Genomic DNA, 21,942 nt, shown 5'->3' with positions numbered 1-21,942 from the left:
TTTACGTCGGCGCTTACGTCGGCGCTTCCGCAGGCGAACGACAAGTGGATCGTCAGAGTTGCTGCCTCGCTCAAAAGTGCTGCGCTGCTGACGTCAAGCGAGAACTTAGCGAGGGCGCTTAACTTTACCTCGCCGCGCAGGTTCCGGAAACCGGTGTTGACAAAGGGGATTCTGTGCTTTCGTTATGAGAGACAAACGGCCCGCGTAACGTATTTTGCATGCGCGAGGAGCGCTGTTTGAAGGACGTACAAATGCTTAGGCTCAACACGAGCTTAGCGTTGCAAACAGGTTAGCGGCGCTTCCGACTTCCTCGTCGCTTGCTATGCAGTCGATCCGTCGTGCGCGATGCACCATTTCTGCGGCTCCACTCACGGACTGTGAACTTGCAGTGACTACAAATATATTTCTCCTGCTCCCTTTGTCATACCTTTCCGTTGGACCTGCGGAATGTATCCTACTGGAGCGAATTAATCCACCGAGTGCTGTTCAATGTTTTCCTCACGTTTGCTTCTTTTCTTTTAGTAACGGCAAAGGACGGTAACGCGACGCTTCCCTTACAAAAAAAATTGTTGAAAGGTTATTGACGTATCATTGTTCAACGTCAACAAATGACCTTGAAAGATCATTGGGGAATTGTTGAAACATCATTGAGGAAATTGTTGACAAGTGTTGATAATTGGCCCGCGACATTCACTCGAAACATCATTGTGGCCTCTCAATTTGAAAGATCATTGGCATATCGTTGAAACTATGGTGTACTTCAATGCTGAAAGCCCATTGAAGCATTGTTGAAGATGTGTTGTTTGTCAATGTTGAAACCCAATTGACGTATTGTTGAAATGTGTTGTTTGTCAATGTTGAAAGCCCATTGAAGCATTGTTGAAGCTCAAAATTGAAAGCCCATTGAGGTATTGTTGAAATGTGTTGTTTGTCAATGTTGAAAGCCCATTGAAGCATTGTTGAAGATGTGTTTAGTCTCAAAATTGAAAGCCCATTGACGTATTGTTGAAATGTGTTGTTCGTCAATATTGAAAGCCCATGGAAGAATTGTTGCAGATCTGTTGAACATCAACACAAATTATGTTGAAATCCCTTTATGCCCCACTGGGTATTTAGCAGTTTAAACCTGCACTTACCTTAAAATACTGCTGACCTATGTTGCATATAATTACCTTTGATGTCACGTTGGTATGTTTGCTGTGAGAGGATAGGGATAAAATTTAAATACAGCCGTTTTGTATCGCAGGCCTCTGTCACCCTGGGCTCAAAACATGCTCCTAGATTGCCTGTAATAAAACATATTGCAAAACTGCTAGCAGTACTGATATGCCACATTTTTCAATTGTCAGAGTGAATGGTCCTCCACAAAATCAAGAGTGCTGAACTGATGCAGACAAAAACCATTTTTCTAGGTGAACTGTTTATTTGTAACCAAACATCTGTGTAAATGTACAACCATTTGTAGTTTGAGAACATCAGAAACTTCTTAAGAACTATTGCACAGTACAAACTTCCTGCAGCTTGACACCATAACAAAATTGAATACTGAAGGTGTAGTCTGTGTGGCCCTCAAGTAAAACACATTTCCCAAAAGAAATAAATTTTAAAAAATAAATACCTAAATAAATAAATGTAGAAGCAGACTGACATGACTGTCAATAAGAACACTCAAAAAAGGTACTTGCTTTCTCTATTAGGGAGCCAGTGGTACTATTACCATGGCACGATTTGCTTGAGCCCACAGCAATCAAATGAGACCCGATATGCAGGGTGGTTATCTTTAAGTTTCATTGAAATTATTAAACACGGACTGTTGCAGCTAACATAATTCTAGATACAGAGTGCTAAACATTACTTGCATGAGAAATCAAGGCACCATAGTCAGCTGATCAAGAAAAACTCAGTTCCTAATAAAGTTTTTACGAGTTGTAGACGGTAATTTTACAAGCTGTATGCACTAAGAACGAACTTCCAGAATGACACCAGTAACGAGACACATGCCATCAAACTGGCTGTAGAAATGCACTGCTGTAGCACTTTTTTGTTAACAAAACGCACAGTTATGCATTGAAGCACAAAAGTAACTGGAATGCTCATGTATTTCTCTCACATTTATGAAAAAATCTCGCAACTGGTGTCATCCTGGAAATTAATTTCAAGTGAATATGTCTTTCAACCTCACTGGCTACAATTTGCAAACTGAAATATGTGCCGTGATGTTTAAGTGAATTAATAAATTTATGAGAATCAGTTTAATGTTTCCATTTCTTGTGCTAGTAATGTCCACCTCTGAATAATCCAGCTGAAGAACAAAAATTATGCTACCTGGCACAGACAACTTTTAAAAAATCTGTAAAACTGAAAAAGGACCACTGTACAATCCTTATTTGTTGGTTGAATGGTGTGTGCCAATTTCAGTAAACCTTACATACTTCTGAAATATGGCAATCACAATAAGTGATGCTTATGGGAGCAGTTTATTATGCTGCATTGCTGTTGCATGATACAGTTGCGTTTTCTGCCATGATAACGTTCCTGCGCAGGTCATTGCATATCAAGCAACTTATTCATATTAACTACTTCAGATTTTTATATGAAAAAAAAAACTATTAGTGATGTGGTGGAATAAAACAAAGTTACTCCTTTTGTGAGTTCAATTTTATTCACTGTCACAAAAAAATAACGAAAGAATTCAGAAAAAGATACGGTTTCATGCAAACATGAAAGGCACATCATTGCCATTACCGGAGATTTTTTGTTGCATTTTAAATTTAAGCCGACTTATACCTATTAATTTTTACTCATGTATTTTAGATAGCAATAAACCATGTTTACAAAGCTATGTAAAATGCAGTTTTTACTGAACTCTGACAATGGCACAGATGCACTTGCAGGTGTGCGATTCCATGCCGAATCGACCAGTGTTTTTTTGACACCACACATATAGCTGAAACATTGCCATGTGTTTATAGAGTTCAAAACTCGTTACCCACTTTTATTAATTTTTGCCTGATATTTTGTAGCATTTTGGTGACAGTTTAGTTTTCCTGCTCAGCTGAGCTAGAGGACATCAATTAACATTCTTTTTCAAATGCACATTGTATTGATCGAGGCCTTCAAATGGTGTGCGTGGAAATACGGTGAAGTGATGCAACTGCCAAAATAGACAATTTTTCAAATATTTGAATACTTCAATTGCTTTTGGCACCGGCAAAAAATGAGTCAAATTGCAATCTGTTAAGATTTTTTTTCGTAACGAAAAATTCACAGGACAGAACTTAAATACAGAATGGTAGCCCAGGTGACATAGTATAGCAAAAAAATATGTGCAGCTTTGAAGGTTCAGCTGATCGCCTGTAAAAAAAACAAATTCTAATCTTCTGCAAGAAGCTTCATGTTGAAGGAAAAAACAGCTGTCGTAGTTGGCCAAAAAATATGATACATTATTGGATAGCTCTACATGTCTGCTATGCATGTGTTAAGTTAAAGAAGGCATTATTTTTAAATGCGAGAAATTCTTTTTTGAAATTTTGTCAGCACCGACTTTTCTCGGATGTGCGCACAGCTTGCCGGCTGGGAATGCACACGACAAAGCTGGCTTTGTCTCCACACAGATGACAGAGAAGCGGTGTTAGGGTCTGCATTTTATTGCCAAGGGCTACATGCTCTAACGCAACAAGGCTTGTGTTTGGTGTGGGCCAGGTAAACCATACAGCCATTGCACATAAACTATCGATACGAGGTCTGTTAGAAAAGTATCTGACCTTTGGCTGAAGAAAAAAAAACTGGCATAACTGGAGCTTTGGAAACCTAATCACCCTCAAAGTAGTCACCTTGGGACTCCAGTCACTTCTCCCAGCAGTGCTGCCATTGTTAGAAGCATTCCGAGAAGGCCTCTTTCCGAACGGAGTTTAGCTCAGCTGTCGTTGCAGCCATAATGTTTTCTCTTGTCTGAAATCGCGCTTCTTTCAATGGCCTCTTGATTTTGGGAAACAGCCAGAAGTCGCAGGCGGCCATATCAGGAGAGTAAGGAGCCTATCGAACTACAGGAGTCTGGTTATTCGCCAAAAAAGTCTGAATCAAGTGCGAGAAAAGCATTGTCGTCATGGATGCGCCAATTTCCTGTTGACAACTTCGGTATCTTGCGCCACACAGCATCACATAGACCATGGAGGACATCTTTGTAGTAGTCTTTAGTGATTGTTTCACCCTGTGGTGCGTACCCGTGGTGTATCACTGCGGGAGTCAAAGAAAGCAGTCAGCAACACTTTAACATTGATGCGCACTTAGCGGTCTTTGGTTGGTGACGTGGAATGCTTCCACTGTAATGACTAGGATTTGGTTTCCGGCTCGTAAACATACCCCCAAGACTTGTCACCAGTGATTATGGTGTTCATGAAGTTGGGGTCACTGTTTATGGAATCCAGCATGTCTGTGAGACTTCAACACGAAGTTGCTTTAGCTCCACCATGAGCAGCTTGGGAACGAATTTCGGTGCAACTCTCTTCATGGCCAAATCTTCAGTGATAATGGAATGTGGATAAAATGTGCTGATGCCCACCTCTTCCACAATTTCTTGGATAGTCACACGACAGTCCCGCATCACCACGGGGTTCACTTCGGCAATGACCTGGTCATTTCGGCATGTTGATGGCCGACTGGAGCGTGGCTCGCTCTCCACCGATGCGTGGCCGTCTTTAAACTGGTTGTACCACTCCTTAATCTATGTGCTGCTCATAGCATAGTCACCAAAAGCAGTCTGAATCTCGGAATGGTTTCCACTTGGCTGTCGCCCAGTTTCTGGCAAAATTTGATGCAGTAGCACTGCTCCAGTCACTCCGCCATTTTCCTTGCAATAAAAAACCGACGAGAGCACCGTGTACTACCTCATTCAAATGCTGCGTCCCAGCAAGTCACGCTATTGGCAGGCAGGAAAAAATTCGTGCATGCGCACAAAGGTTCAAGGGCGGCTGATGAAAACACACTTGTTACATATTCATCAGGTGTTCGCAAAAAGAGGTCAAATACTTTTCTAACAGACATCGTACGTATTAAATACGTGAGGGAATCCTGCAGTGCTAAAAGATATGGTTCGTGCAGTTTACAAAAAGAAATATCAGCTATTATGTAGACAGTAAATCCAGAAAGAGCGCTGATATTGTTTATACAAAGCATTTTAAAGGGCATGTCGCAGTGCAATGCAAGATAGAGGGAGCAGGACACTTTATGCCCTGCTCCCTGAAGCCCAATGATGATGCAAGTAGAAAACACCTTCATAATTAGGACTGAAAACCTACATGAGTACGAACAAATTCTTGTGGTGTTGTTTGCTACCACTGTTTCAGAGCCGGAACATGCTCATCTATAAAAGTCATATGTGCCATGTTTAGTCTAATGTGGTCAGACACCATTGGCAACCACTTCTTGCGTTCATGTTAAAAAAATACGAATTGAGACTGCAGCTGCAGCGCTTGACGTCACCTGCCTTCGCAATGATAAAAAAGGCAGTCAGTTTGTTGAATAGTTCTTGTGGCTAATTATATTAACAATATTTCCTTACTAGATGACATGGCTTCATATATTTATGCTATATTTATGCTGTATGTGTGATCCACAAATGAAGATTATAAAAAATAATTTATCGCACTTAAAGAATAATACCTTTTTGTTACTTGTCACATGTATAGGAGACATGTAGGGCTGTGTAACGATGGGCGACATATACTTTTGTGCCAACCACCAAAGCTAATTTTTTACCTTCAACACGAAGCTTCTTGCAAAAAATTTGAACTTTACAGTTTTTTAGCTGATCAACTGAACCTCCAAAGCTTGAAATATTTTGCAGCTATCCCAAGTCAACCAGTCTGATTTTATATTTATTTTGTGCCTTCTGTATTTCCCTACGTTAGAAGAAAATTCAAACTTTGCAAATTTTGGCACTCACACCACTTCAGTCTCTTGACATGAACACCATCTGAATATTTGGATCATACAATTTCCCTTTCAGAAGAAACGTGTATCAGTGCCTTCTAGCTTAGCTGAGCAAGAACAATAAATTTTTGCCAAAGTTCAAAAAATTTTTTTTGAAGGAAAATAAATGGGGAGCAAGAGTTTGGACCTTCAACTATATCTGTGATGGTCAAAAAACGTTGGTTGGTTGCCCTGGAATGACTCAAGTGTATGTACGAAAGCAAAATTTCTCATTGTACCTACTCAAAATCAAGCAAACTTGAAATGGTTTGCCATAATGGAACAGTTCTTGACAAAATTGGGTGGTTTGGCATGAAATGGCTTAAGATACTTAAAAAATATATTAATAAGGAAACACTTTTCTTACTAGGACCATATCAAAAACTAACATAAAAATGTAGTGAACTATAACAAAGCACAGCACTTGTATTCTGGATTGAGCAATCCAATGTGGACTTCTCAGGAGACTAGCATAATTAACATAAATAAAATTAACATAAAAATGTGAAGGCATAGAAAGGCACAACATTTGTAAGCTCATTTGAGAAATCCAAATTGGGCCCTTCAGGAGACCAACACAGAACATAAAAATGTCGAGAATTACAAAAGCACAACACTTGTGTTTTGGTTTGAGCTGTCCAACTTGGGCTCTTGAGAGGTTATTGGTCCCATGCGAGAAGCGAGGCCACAGTTCTTTACATAGGGCATGTTGGTACCAGGCAATTTGCGACACGTGAAGCCTGCAAAAACAAGAAGCCAGAACAAGTTTTAAAAAGCAACTTCCACATGCAAAAGAATGGCATGCAATCTGCCCTCGTTATAACGAAATTGATTTATGTATTTGTGTTGCTTTATTCCAACTTTCCACGGATACAGCTTTACAGCATGACCATTTAAATTTATTCAGTGCGGCACAGGACTCCACTAAGTGTCAAATGCAGGAAAGGGCAAAGAGGAACAAAACACTGTAGCAAAATAACTTTATGAATATCCTCAATGTCAAAGATGTGAGCTTTGCTTGCTGAGAAACGAAATGGTGAAACAAATTCATGTTGTTCATAAATAAACCTGAACTGACAACTAAAATTATTTCTTATAACTTTCATAATTAAAATTTGCTGCACTTCACTGTGCTTTTCCATGCTCCAAATACAATACTGTCATGTCACTACAACTGAGTGTAGCTTCATTTGATGTTAGGTTTCCTGAGTTCACATGCAATCGGAATGTACTTCTCGCCTTACGATGACTTAAGACTTTCTACATTAAAGAAGACACTGCTTACAGTGAAGTATGTTTTCTGCCTCGACGACTGAATTACTGTTATAATGAGGATTCCGTGTAGTGCACCAAGCTGCTTAGCATGACACATGCAGAATGTGACAGAGACGAAGACATGCCGTCTTTTAAGAGCCATATGCCATAGGACTGACTTCTTTAACCCTTTTAGGGTTCACTGCTGTACCTCTGTGGCTGTGATGGAACGTTCTGAAAAAAATTTGCCTTTTCAGAATAAAGTGTTGCCTAGCATCCTACTGGAGGTGCTGCAACCTTCTGAGACTTCTAGAAAATATTCTGATAGTGCTGTCGCTCCTTGGGTTTCTCCAAAACTGATTTTTCACCTAGCTCCTTGGTGTCTGTCATTGCAGTAATTTGGGAGTGTTGCCACAAGTTTTTTGTAAGTTTCATTACACAAAAAAATTATGCTGCTTTATCCTGCATAAAAAAATAAAACATGTAAAACTGCAAATACTGAAATGGTATTGCCACTTTATTGTTATTTAAAAATATTATTTACCAGTTTATTTTCTCGGAATGTCACTCTGAAGAACTTAAATCTGCAATAAAAATATTAAGGGTGCGTGAAAAGTGATTTTTGAGGCTGAACCGAAAAATGCTAGAAGCAAATCAAATAATGGATAGCTTCTGAATAATGAACAGCTGATATCACAATTAATGTAAGATGAGGCTCACATCCTAGTATTATTAAAGTTAGCAAGTTTCTGTCATTGTTATGTTATGAAAAGCTGTTTATTAAAAGCACAAATGGAGCAGCAGAAAGTTTCTTCACATGCACAGGACTCTTCAGTAAGCATAAATGATTGCTGTAAAGCCTCTAAAGTACAGCTACTGAAGTAACGTAGCCTGGTCTGCTATTACAAGTTCTTACGTTTTATGTCTACACTATGTTATTGGAGGTGAAAATTTACCGTACTTTGGCTCAAATTTCATGTTTTATTGGTGTTTCGAAATATTAGAATACTCGCATTTACAAATAGTGACCACTCAAAGACTAAATTGAATAGGACACTATTCAATTCGAAAGTTTTGAGCATTTGCACACCACAAAAAATATATAACTCCTAAATTAGAGAGGCATATTTCTCCCCAAAATGTGATCCTCAACGGGCTAAACAAGAGCGACAGAAAAGCCCATTCATCTTTTTGATTAATTTAAGCCCATAATCTACTTGGCAATGGTTCATAATAACCCTGTTAACAGGTAGGTGAAGTAAGGAAGCAGGAATCAATTCTAACAATTTCAGAATGGGAGTAGTGGACATGTCCGATGGTCTGTAAGAAGCTTTATACATTAGGCCCCAAGATCCTATTCTCAATTTATTGAAGTATATGGGGAAAAGCCACATAAATATTTTTTTCATATCTTAGAATACAAAGTGATAAAGTGTGCATTAATAAATACGAGTCATAGGTTAAGTGCTTAGAATGAGTAAGCGCCCACTAAACGTAGTACTGTTGACAGCAATGCTTGCAACTCTGTCCCTGTTGTTTCTTTGATTGAAACAACCAAAAGAAAATTGCCACACCACTCAGGTTCCCTCTGCTAAAAGGCTGCTGTCTGGCATCACATGGACCTCCTTCAATATAGGAGCAACCTTAATTCGATGTGGTCTGTTAAAATTGGTGAAACTACTGTTTCACATCTCAGAACCTGGAGAGCTGTTTTGACTTCTGCAATTTGGTGAACATGCTCCTGCTCGAGCTGAGCAGTAACCACACTTGAGCATACCTTCTCCGCAATTCGCGTATTAGAATAACATTTTCAGGCTAACTAAACATGTCCTCCATGCCAATAGATTTGGAGCGTGCTTCACAGACAACTATTCCTTGCAATGACAGCCAAGTAACACTGCTAATGCGCATATGCAGCTCATTTTATGTGGTGGAGCCACTAAAAACTTTCAGCAGTGAAGACAGCTTTTAAATTTTAGAAGCATTTGAGTATGGCGGCATTATGCACTTAAGATCGTATGAACAGTCATTCCAAATAGTAGGCTATTGTCGCACACAACTGCACACACGGGCTACTTGAAAGTCGTTTGTTATGCCAATGGCAAGTTCATAATTTTAGAAAAAAATGTGAATGTAAAAATCCAACCAGAAAGCATATATGGTACTTGCCTATAACAGCACTGACCCTGGTGGGGTCAAGAGCCTTTTTTGCCCCTTGGTGTTATTTCCAAAGCCCAAATGGCCCATGAGCTCCTCCTCTGTGAACACATGGTGAAGCAAGGCCCTTGCAATCTTTCCTGGTCCACCATGGCAGGCCATGGCAAGCTGTGCCAGGATAACCTTCTCAATGTGCACTCCTTCAACCTATGTGAACCTGCATGTTTAAGTAAATGTTAGCAAAACAGTTTTAAGCCTTTCAAGCACATTCACACAACAGCCCTACTGCAAATAAATTACAAAAGTACCTGTTGCAAATCTAGATTGCTAAACTTGACTTCTTACAAGCTTCTTATGCTGTCTGGACGCCACATGTTTCAGAAAAACAATCCAGCACAAAGAAGAATAATAAACCAAAGTATCCAAACATCTAGTACTTTAAAAAGGGGAGTACCAGCGAAACACAAATGACACGCACACAAGGAAACGGCATTAGACACGGACGGACGTTGGGACGGACCAGCGTCCATCCCTGTCTAACGCCTTTTACGTGTGTGCGCGTCCTTTGTTTTGCTGGTACCCCCCTTTTTCAAGTTTATCGTGCACTAACTGGCCCAAGAGCTTGCGCTAATGCACATCTAGTACTATTTATTGTGATTACCATTCTTAGGATACTTCATATTTTCAGGTGTTTGTCTCTATTTTCCCATCCATTTGTGTCAATAGGTAGTCCATGGTCTAATGGGGAGATTGGGCTATGCTGAGGGAAGAGTTCAAAATCAACCGTTGGAACAGCTTGGGTGACTGGGTATGCGACCCTGAGCATATGCCACTTTTCAATGAATCTCCTTCCCACTATCTTGGGCAACTGCTGCTGCTTGTGTTGGCAAGCAGCATTAGGAGCTCAAAGAGGGACATGATTGTCGATCATTACTAAGATTACCACTACACGTCACGTTAGCTTGCTGTGCTGCAGAAGCAATATGTGAGATTCCACTCCACTGTATGAAATGTACATAAGCTGCAAGGACAGTATGTGCCAACCACCACCTCAATTAAATTAATCGACTCGCAAAGCACAGGCTGCACAAGATCACGGAGTGAACTCAGAAGTTTGTGGACAGTCAGTTGATGTCCATGTCAGGGACCTCTAGGGAGACTCAGTCATTTCCTCGATGTGCATCATCGTGCCGTCATACATTGTATTACAATTCTGTCTGTCTCGTTGTACCACCGTTCTAATAGTCATCACCTATCACCACAATTCAAAATATAAATAGACACTTATATCTACTGTTTATTTAATCTTTATGGAGAATACTTTGAGCATGAGTTTTTGCAAAGGTCATGAATTCTACAGCTTAAAGGAGCACTAAAGCAAAATTAAATTAATTAAATTCTGGCGTTTTAAGTGCCAAAACGACAATCTGATGTTTAGGCACGCCTTAGTGGGGAACTCCGGACTAATTTTTACCAAATCAGGCTGCAAGGTACCTGGGCAGTTTTGTATTTCACCTCCATCAAAATGCGGTTGTTTGATCCTGTGACCTCGTGCTTAGCGGAGCTGTGCCAACACCCCTAAGCAACTACGGCATGAAAGCACTAAAGAGAAAAATTATTTTAGATGTATCTGTACATGACCTTCCTACAATTTAAGAGATTCACTCATACCGTGACAAGAGGCTGAGTAAACTGTAAAAGCAGCAAGAGGAAAGATTGGTGGCAGTGCTGCTTTGAAGTTACCACACCCGCTTGCTGTGACGTCATGGATTTTGATGATGTCTGTTGGGTTGTAGCAATTTTTTTTACAAATAAAGATCTTCTTCATCGTATTCCAAAAACCCAAAATAAAAAGCGCCAAGAACTTTTACAGAACCAATACAGCCCAAGTTAGAAAAGATACTTGGAATCCATGATGTGACAATGATGTGTCAGCACAAAGATTTTGGGGCGATACTCAGAAAATTGAACTTTGAGCTTTATTTTCTCTAATAATCAAACTACCAAGAAGTTACAGAAGTAGTTATTTAAGACGATGCTTTATTTTAAATTCATTTAAGGTGTCATTAGTGTCCCCTTAATACAAAACAAGGAATGCACTTGGCTGCGTAATAGGTTAACATGCATCACTGGTTCTCATTAAGGTAGGATTATCAGTATAGCAAAGGGCATGCACTGGCTGCTCCAGAGCGGAGCCCTTCCACTTCCCCTCAAGCTCCCAATTTCCAATTTCTTTATGAGCAGTGATGCAATTTCTGTATCTTAACGAGACATAATGCCAAGGAGATTAAAAATGCCATGCTGGCTACAGCATGTGGCGACCGGCACTTCACACCGTCCAGCTCGACATCAATCTTTTTGGAATTTGGCCCTTGAAATGTAGAAAGCCCCGATCACTGCTCGTTTTTCAGCCAACTTTCTAAAAGGGTGCTGCTGTTCTGGTTTGATACCTCTAGCTGTGCACTGCTGTATGACATAGGTCATAATACCTTCGTTCTGGTAAAACTAGAAAGATGTGCACTCATGCAGACCACTAATGTCCACACTAAGTTTCTGAACGCCCCTCTCATATCAGGCATATACACTGAAAAAGGCACATTCCGCGTTTAATATGTTCACAAGTGGCACTGAAATTCACTCCCAGTCCCGGTGCAGTTGCAAAGTCTTTAAGCTGAGTGCTTAAAGGCACCATGTCTCCTAATGAAGGCACTCTGCACCAATTGATCACTGGAGCAAATGCGTTGCAGTTGCATCAGCAATGTTGTTGTTTTTTCTGCTTCCTGCAATACATTTTCACGGTATCACTGTATTTGATCATCGTGACGCTACAGAATGGATGGCCAAAGAATTCACTTTTACCGTTCCAGCTGGGGCCTCTCCCAGCTCATTTTGAATCTGAAAAAAGATGTCACTATTAAAACGTGAAGCCACGATGCAGCAAAAGCGACAATCAAAAGAGCTACATGGACCATTAGGCTGACATAAATGGACGGATACAAATGACTAGTCATTGAATACACTAAAGTGTGGCCGCTCATGCCAATGGCAGTGTGAGCTTGTCAAAAAATTTATTTCACATTCCTCTAGTTACTTCAAACATTATTTCCACGCATCTACTTAACTGTTATGGCCACATATTAGAGGCAGCTCCTTCATATAAAACCAGTGTAACATTCTTTTACTCCCCGTCTACCTGATGCTACTGAAGTTTTGCTTATTCTCAAAAAAAGAACTTCACAGAACTGCTCTTTCGACAAAGCATTATTCCAAGCTTGTGGCAAAGCGTCGTGATTTAGTTCACAACGATGCGCTCCCCTTTCAATCTGTTCACTCTATAGTGCTCTGATTCAAAGCAAAAATAGCTTTTCGACATAACTAGCTACTTCTATGGTCACAAGAAACAATGCTAATTATTGATGTTTATGTTGCCGATAACGTATACATGCCGCCTCGAAACACAGTGGGACGACAACGCAGATATGCCAGGCATCTCGTTCCTTTACTGATTTTAAAACTATTGTTAAATCAGTTACCGAAGTGCGAAAAGCTGCAATTTCACGAAATTACATTATTTTGAATGTTGTAGGACCTGGAGTGCCATGAAATCTGCCTTTCCGTGAATGCAAAGAGCGCCTACGCGAAGCCGTTTGGGCGAAGCACTCGATGGCGTCGAACGGAGAAGATGATAAAAGAAAGTTAAATGCGCGCGACCTGGGGGAAAACAAAACACGCGGTTGGCAAGGCGTATAACTCGATGATTTCGAAGCACTCTGTGGCATCACCCCTATTGTATCTCACGTATCGCATGTACACCCTTGAAATTCTTTATTATTATTGCGCGACAGCCTCCTCTGTGTTTTCCGATCGCGCGAACATCGGCCGCACGGCGTGTCAGATAGTGGCCTTGAAGCACCGCGGAGTCACTCGATCCTGAAGGGAACAGCGCAACAGAATACACTTTCGCCAATCCCACCACACCCCCACACCCCCCTTTTGCTGAAAGCTCGCTCACACGCCTTGCACTAGCGTGGCGCAAACGAAATATCTTCGATTACAGTACAGATCGGATGGTTTCACGTCGCATTGTTTTGCGCTCATTAATAAGGCTAACTCAATCGGTGCTCGAACACCGTATCAGAAATCATGCGTACAGCCGCCCTGATTTTTATTAATATAGCGCGAGCGTCGACTGAACTGCTGGTGAGCGCCTTATAACGGAGGCGAAAGTTCGCGCACGAGCCTTGTTGCCTTGTTGCACGCTCTTGTTGCACGCTTATCGCCGTTATAAGGCGCTCACCAGCAGTTCAGTCGACGCTCGCGCTATATTATTAAAAATCAGGGCGGCTGTACAACATGCCCTGTTTTAGGTGGCACCACATAGCTGCCTTACGTCACCACAAGCGGAGTGTAAAGTTAAACCAGGACAAAACTCCGCGTTATCTACCACAAATCTAGTGCTGTACAACCCATTCTCGCAACGGAAGGATAGTACTAGGAATGAAAAATAGAAAAGAGGCGCGCGGAAGACACGCACAAGCGCTGAAATCATTTGCCCGCTTCCGTTCACCGCGTCGCAATGGACGAACAAGGGGAATTCGAAACACTCACTCACCCTTGATGTCGCTGAGTCGGAGGCGATCATGGCGATCTTCGAGGCAACAAGTCCATAAAAAGCGAGCAACACGCAGGAATATTCCAAAGATGTCACAGCGAAGCACACAAAGAACAGAGAAAACGCAGGAAACTCTCACGCAAACGGCGTGCACGAACTCGCCGGAATGCGCCAAGCATCAACAGCGCAAACGCGCAATCATACATGTACACTCATACACATACACGCTTATATTATCATAAATTGTACTGCTGGATAACAAATTATGTAATTTCATGTTATTACTGAACAATTGTTGCGATTTGCAAGTGTATAAAAGTTTTTTGCTTCGCTTCTTTGATGAACTACTTTCTTTAACGCAGTAACGCAGTGCACCGGCCGGAGCTAATGGAATGCGCGGGAAAAGGCGCCAAATTCAAACGTCACAAACGCCGCGCTAATTTGTGCGCGCACAGTTTTCGTCGTTTGGATTTTAAAAAAAAAAGTAATGCGTGCCGCAACCATACGAACTGAACTATTGACCAGAAAAGTACAGAAACGTCGCTGTTTGTGCTTCTTATTTCGACGTCATGGCAAACTGCAGGCGGTCTGTCGTCCCATTCTTTAAACATTTGTGCGTGTGCTCCTGCGCTGTGCGATTTGTCACCGAGAACGTATAGCAGCGCAGATTGTGCTTGGTGGCCGAGCAGACTCCGAACACATTCGCCAGCACCCCGTCTAGGTCACAGAAAAGAATTTGGCCTCCATGTGAAATATGAGCACCATGTCGTACATATCGGCCAAGCTTTTCGTTTCGTTCTGTATAGCGCGCTAACGGGTGAGCGAAATGCATTCTGTAAAAACGATGTTCACTCCTTTCTCCGCCGCACCCACCGTGGTGGCATAGAGGCTGAGGTGTTGCTCTACTAACCCGAGTGCTTGGGATCTAATGCCGGCCTCGGCGGCTGCATTTCGATTGGGGTGAAATGCAAAAACGACCGTGTACTGTGCGTTCGGTGCAGGTTAAAGGACCCCAGATGGCAAAAATAAATATGGCATTTCTTACTACGGTGCGGCTCATAATCAAAGCGTGGTTTTGGCACATCAAACGCCAGACTTGAATTTTGTTAACGTTCTCCACCACCTTGACCATATTTAACATGGAGGCATGCAATGCCGTTTCCTAACACACAGCCAGGGCACTGGCCCCTTATGATGGACGCCGATGGAAATGCAGGATGTGTCCAATAATCGGTTGTTTGTCACTGCTTGTAGGGACGTTTGTCTTCTCAAACTGCATATATATATATATATATATATATATATATATATATATATATGCAGGGTGTTTCTGCTAACTTTAGGCCGAGTGTATAAACTCTATGACGACGCGACTAAATGCATGTTGCTCCCTTTGGTATGTAGAGTGTCGCGCTATTTGTGTATTTTTGCTTAATTAGCTAATTAGTCAAGCACAATTAACCAACTTATTATCCAACAATTAACCAACCAATTAACCAACTGAAGCAAGGAAGTTAGGAAAGAAATTCCAATTAGAAAGTTGCAGAGCTGTTGGCAACACGTCCGAATAAACAGTTTCTGTCTTTCTATCTGTTAAGTATTATTGTTTTTCAGCTTACTGCGGATGCTCGCGAAATAGAAAAAGCACCACGTGACATATGCCCGCCTGCGTCGTGATTGCACTGCTCCTAAGCCTTCTGCGCACAAACGAAAACATACCATTTAACCGGTGTGAACACCTGTCTGCTTATCGCCATCATGAACCGCAGCGAGGGGAGCACGTCGCTGGCGTCAATACCACAGCCAACGCCTTCGTCACTGCCCTGTCGCCTTTTAAGCGGCAACACACCCTGCTCGATGGTATGCTCGTTTGGGAGCGCTGCAAGCACGGCGCGCAAGCGGATATGTCAGGTGATATTTTTTGTATTTCACGGGTATCCGCAGTAAGCTGAAAAACACTAACACTTAATAGATAGAAAGTGAGAAATTGCCTAATAGGACGTTTTGCAAAGTGCTCTAGAGCTTTCTAATTCGAATTTGTCGCCTAACTTTGTTCCTTCAGAATGGCTAATTTTCTTGACTAATTAACTACTTAGGAAAAATACAAGAATAGCGTGACACGTACAAGAGTGAGCAACATGCATTTGGTCGCATCGTCTTATGGTGCATCGGCATATTTTTCGACTCTGAGTAAAGTTAGCTGAAACACGTGTATATATGCGTCTATGGTTCAAGTAACGTGAAACAACACCCTGTATATATGCAATGGTGATCAAGTGATCAGTAAAGCAACATATATGTGCAAAAGACGCACACATACATATGTGCGTGTGTTTTTCACATGTACTTCGAAACTGAATATTGCTGGTGACTCAATTTTATTCAACAATAAGTTAACAGCATTTAGTCAACGACTTTATTGTTGGAAACTACTCAACAATGGTTCAATAGTCAATACTATTCAACAATATGTCAAGAGAATTTAGTCAACGACTTTATTGTTGAAAACTACTCAATATTGGCTCAATAATACTCAATACTATTCAACAATATATCAACAGAATTTAGTCAACGACTTTATTGTTGGAAACTACTCAACAATGGCTCAATAATACTCAATACTATTCAACAATATATCCAGAGAATTTAGTCAATGACTTTATTGTTGAAAACTGCTCAACAATGGCTCAATAATACTCAATACTATTCAACAATATACCAACAGAATTTAGTCAACGACTTTTTTGTTGTGAACTGCCCAACAACTTTACTGTTGAATTATTGCCTGTGGTTTCAATAATTGTTGAGGTATTGTTGAAAGGCTATTGAGTCAACAATTCGTCAACAATATGCCAACAACTTTTCAACAGTCATTTTCATAAGGGTTAACGCGATGCTGTTATCGAGAATTGTCACGCTTGATTCCATTAACAGAACTACAGCGCTTATCTATCATACTCCTCAACAAATATTGCTTGCTATAACTCTAGATATGTGTCAATAATGGCACCATTGTGTCGGCAGTGCAAGGCGCTATCACCCCTTTTGACCGAATAAAAAAGAGATTCATTGTGAAAACGCGTTTTCTTTCTTTTCTTTTTGAACAATTGGCACGTGATATATGTAGAATATTGCGCTTGGACCTGGCGCCGCCTCCTCTTTGTTCCTTACAAGCATCTGACAGTGCACGGGTGCAGACGTTTCGCAACATCGGGTGGATTGATTTCAAGAGCCCTCCCAGTGGTGGCGAAATCCATTCAATGTTTTGATTCAAGCGGGCGCCGCCAGCTGTATCACAAAGCAGCCTGTGAGTGTTTGAGCTCCACCAAACGTGTTTTAGTTGTTCTCGCACTTTTTTTTTTTAAGGGAACCTTTCGCTACCGCTGTGCGCGGCTTAATAGTTCCGTCCGTGCGATGGGCAGGGACAATAAGGAACTGGGAAATAAATTTAAAAAGTAGGTAGCGCAACAGACGTTTGGACATCTAGCAATGCTCCTAATTCTAGTTAGTCTCGTCGAGACTCTCCCGAACAGCCTGAGGCTGCTGCGTACGTTGATATTGTTCACACAAAGTCGAACAGGCAGGGTACAACAGAGAAAAAAAATAAGAAGAAAAAGAAACACTAGACAAAAGTGCTGTAAATGCGACCACGAAGCACTATGCAGCCATCGACCTAAAATGAAAAAGTATATCCATGTGTCTGCAGTCGGCTGACATCGTCACTTGTACTTATCAGGGCGATCGGAAATCAGCATTTTGTCTTATTTGTTATTGTAACTGAAACAGTAAGAATCTTTCCGCATTTGGGAGGAATATGCAGCCCATCTTTGGCATGGAATGCTTTCAGCTAATTTCCTTTACTTCAGAGGTTACAACGTCGTTAAAAGAAACGTTCAGATCAATTTGTCCGAAAATAAATACCGCCATTCGTCCAATAGCACCTCATTCGTCCAAACGTGTCATGCCTTTTTCTTTTTTCTTTTTTTACCGAACGTCACACAATTAGGAGACAGTCTCACTGCAGGAATTTGTAGCTGAGCCCTCAGTAGGAGCTATTTGGCGCCGTTGACTTTAGATTAACATTTCGAAAATAATTTACTCAGCAAGATCAGGAGTGAGTGAGTGAATAAACTTTTATTTGGTCCAGCAAAACGCGATATAACACGCACCCGGCTAATGTCACGACGGGACTGACAGATCTAGTCTGCCAGCCCGATCGCGGGCGCGCTGGACGGCCAGGATTTGGTCCTCAGAGAGTGGACTTCGCAGGAGCGCGTCCCACTCTTCCTTGGTGAACTTCGGGCCCAGCGACCCGCACACCCAGAGCATATGAGGCAAGGTAGCAACCTCACCACAGACCACGCAAGAAAAAGTCGGATAAATCTCAGGATATATGCTGTTAAGGGACGCCGGATTTGGGTAGGAGTTCGTTTGCAGGAGTCTGAATGTGACCGCCTGCGGCCTGCTTAGCTTGGAGTGAGGCGGCCGGAAAACCCTTCTCTCTAAGTAGAAGAATTTAGTAAGTTCATTGTGCGTTATAGGAGCATCTCTGTGTCCGGAGAGAGATTCGCCTTATCCGAGGGCAGCGCGGTCGGTAAAGCCACGCGCAGCCTCGTGGGCAGACTCGTTGAGGTTCATAGGAACCCCCTCAATCGCCCCGACGTGAGCAGGGAACCAAAGGATGGAGTGTATGGAGGTGTCGCCTTGTTTTGCGCCTTTCAGAATTTGAATTGCCTGCCGGGCTACCCGGCCTTTCTGGAATGCACTGACGGCCACTTTTGAATCGCTATACCCCCTTTCTATCCAACCATGTTACATGGCGAGTGCAATGGCCACTTGCTCGGCCACCTCGGGATCTGTCGTCCGGATGGAAGCACAGTTGATGACTTTTCCCCGCGTCTCCACGACGGAAACCGCAAAAGCCTTGCAGTCTCGGTATGCAGCTGCGTCCACGAAGCTTGCTTCGGTCTTGTCCTTGTTTATTTGCTTCAGCATATTCAATGCTTTTGCCTTGCGACGACCCGCGTTGTGAACGGGATGAACGTTGCGGGGCAGAGGGGGGGGGGCACGATCTTCTCCCCTATTTCTCTGGGGATTTGGGTGTTTTCAGCCAAGTTCTTGGTGGGTGCGAGTCCGATCTCCTCGAGGATACGCCGGCCGGCCTGCGTGGTGCACAGCCGAGTTTGCTGGGGCCGTTCCTGAGCTTCGGCTATCTCCTCCATGGTGTTGTGTATGCCGAGCCAAAGGAGGTCCTCGGTATGCGTTATGACGGGCAGCCCGAGGGCTCTCTTGACGAATTTTCTAATGAGGGCATTAAGCTTTTCCCGCTCGGCTCTGAGCCAGTTGTGCATGGCCACCGTGTAGGTGAAGTGACACAGCACAAAGGCGTTGATGAGCCGAAGCAGGTTGTCCTCCTTGAGGCCACGATGTCTGTTCGTGACCCTTCGAACGAGGCGAAAAGCATTATCGGAAAAGCATGTCGTTGGCGCAGATGGTGTGTTTGACACCTTCAACTCGGGCCAGATTCCTCGAGAGGCTGATCATGCAGATGTTGAAGAGAGCAGGCGAAATGACCGAGCCTTGCGGCGTGCCCCGTGGGGCCAGGAGCACCTCGTCGGAGACAAAGTCGCCGATCCGCAGCTTCGCTTTCCTCCCCGTCAGGAACGAACGAACGTAGTTATATAGTCTTGTACCCAGCTCGAGGTCTCCGACGGAGGCCAGAATGCATTCATGGAGAACGTTGTCAAACGCTTTCTCGAGGGCGAGTCAGAGTAGGGCCCTGGTGTCCTTAGTGCTGCCGTCGATGATCTGATGTTTGATCGTCTTCATGGCGTCCTGCGACGAGAGGCCGGCACGGAAGCCAATCATGTTGTCAGTATAGATGTTGTTCTCTTCGAGATATCTGTTTAGTCAGTTGAGGACGACGTGCTCCGCCACTTTCCCGTCGCAGGAGGTGAGAGAGATGGGTCAGAGGTTGTCCACGTTCGAAGCCTTGCCGAGTCTGGGGATCAGAACGACGTTGGCGGTCTTCCATTGCTCTGGGACGCTGCCGTTTTTCCACGTCTCGTTGATCTTCTCGGTGAGGTATGCGACCGAACGGTCGTCAAGGTTCCGCAGCATCTTGTTGGTGATTCTGTCTGCACCTGGCGCACACTTCCCCTTGAGCGCAAAAATGGCTTGTATAGTTTCCCCCACGGGGAAGTCTACGTCCAATTCCGGACGGGCTGGACCGAGGTAGTCGGGAAACTGGTCTTCCTCGTCTCCGTGCTTTACGGGAAGGTACTTCTCCATGAGCTTGGCAACCAGCTCGTGCCCGGCACAGGATGTGGTAGCTTCGTGCAGGGCTCTGGTGAGCGTGTGTCTCTGACTGGATGTGGTGCTGCCCTCGTTGAGGAGATGTTTTAGCATTCCCCAAGACTTGCCGTTACTCATCTGCCCGTCGATCGAGTCATAGACCTCGTCCCATTGCTGCTTGCCGAGGGTCCGACAGTGATGTTCCATGGCCTTGTTAAGCTCGGAGATCTTTTTCCTTAATCTTCGGTTAAATCTTTGTCCCTTCCATCTTAGAAGCAGCGCCTTATCGGAGGCCCAAGCCGAAGGAAATTGCCCGAGCTCTCGCGAGTTGGCCCATCGGTCAGGAAGATCAGGAACACAAACATGTATATAGTGCTTTATTTAGGAGCCTCAAGACCTTCAACTCAGTGGCTGTTCTCAATATGCGACATCTCTGCAAGAAATGTTAAGGCGTAGGGTGAGAAATAATCTCATGGTTCTATCTTGAAAAAAAAGTAATGTTATTTGTAGTTGAACTATTTAACTTCGGTGAACTTGAATATATATTATTTCGTCCCGGATGCACGGTTATGGATATCTTCCTTTTCTTCCTGTATTCCGTAAGACAGGGCTTCGACTGTTAGTTTTCACAGTTCGCGAATTCATAATGCATAAATAAAATACTGTTGAAAAGCGAGTGTGACGTGCGTCGGTAGCTTATTCGTACACGAACGTCTTTAACGACGCCCGATGCCACAATTTGTCGCAGTCTAGCAAGTTCATTGCCCAAACGCCCTGGCGTATAAATTCGAGGTTGTGCGGTCTTCGGGTCTCACAGAAGTACCGAGCACCGCGGGTTCGAGCTTAGCGAGCCACAGGGCCGCGTCAGCCGTCAGCTTCTAGCGCCGCTGCGCGCGAGCTCAGGCCGCGAGGGGCTACCGAGCGACGCGCGCAAGGAGACAGTGTTGCCCTGAGTTAAGGGAAACCGTTTATTCTATGTGGTGGCAGCCCACACTGCACAAACGTCTGGTTCCGGGGCGGCGGGAAACCAGAGGGGTCCCGCACCAAGGGCGAGAAAAATACAACCAGGGGCACCTATAGCACGGGGAGAAGAAGAAGCGCCGAGCAGTGCAGACGTGGAAGCATCGGCTCCGTTTCTTTTTCCATGCTCCGCTCGTCAGTTTTGAGAGTGCAACGAAAAGAAGCATACCACTGGATCCGCGAAGCGACGGCGAATCTACTGACACCAAGATTCGAGGTGGGGCTTGTTTTTTCACAATCTTACGGAACGTTTTCTGCTCCTTAGTGAGGAGTAGGGCCTTTGTTGGGCCTAGTAAGCCCACCTGACCGCAGCCATGGCGGATACAAACATGGAAGATGAAGGTTTTACTGGAAATGAAGGAAACAATGGTCAGGACGACTACGGCTGGCAAGTAGTGGCTCGCCGAAGATCATGAGCTAGCACAAAGGCTGTGGATGTGGACAGCACATTGCCACGTAATCAGCGAGAGCATGGAGTCAAGGGAACCGCCGTCGGTGGATTGGTCAAGAATCGGATTATCAAAGCTTCGAGGATGCCTCAACTGCCCGAGGAGCACAGAAAGATCATTATACGACCTCGAGGAGGGCTCAATTTGAACAAGGTGAGCACCACAACGATTGGTTCCGCAATCATC

General features: G+C 43.3%; 1 protein-coding gene and 1 long non-coding RNA gene across 2 annotated transcripts in view; one reads left to right on the top strand and one right to left on the bottom strand.

Annotated features, from left to right (window-relative positions):
• The window catches only part of Pde1c (Phosphodiesterase 1c), a 658,667-nt gene that overhangs the window by 224,744 nt on the left and 411,981 nt on the right, over positions 1-21,942 (top strand). The window lies entirely within an intron of this gene.
• LOC142566617 (uncharacterized) lies at positions 4,197-14,163 on the bottom strand. The gene is made up of 4 exons (XR_012825087.1): positions 13,994-14,163; positions 12,241-12,276; positions 9,394-9,598; positions 4,197-6,710 (listed from the first exon to the last, which is right to left on the bottom strand). It is a non-coding gene; the product is annotated as an uncharacterized LOC142566617 (long non-coding RNA).

Source organism: Dermacentor variabilis, chromosome 1 (genome assembly GCF_050947875.1).
Source record: "Dermacentor variabilis isolate Ectoservices chromosome 1, ASM5094787v1, whole genome shotgun sequence".
Classification (NCBI taxonomy): Eukaryota; Metazoa; Arthropoda; class Arachnida; order Ixodida; family Ixodidae; genus Dermacentor; species Dermacentor variabilis.
This window is presented reverse-complemented; position numbering and strand designations above follow the sequence as displayed.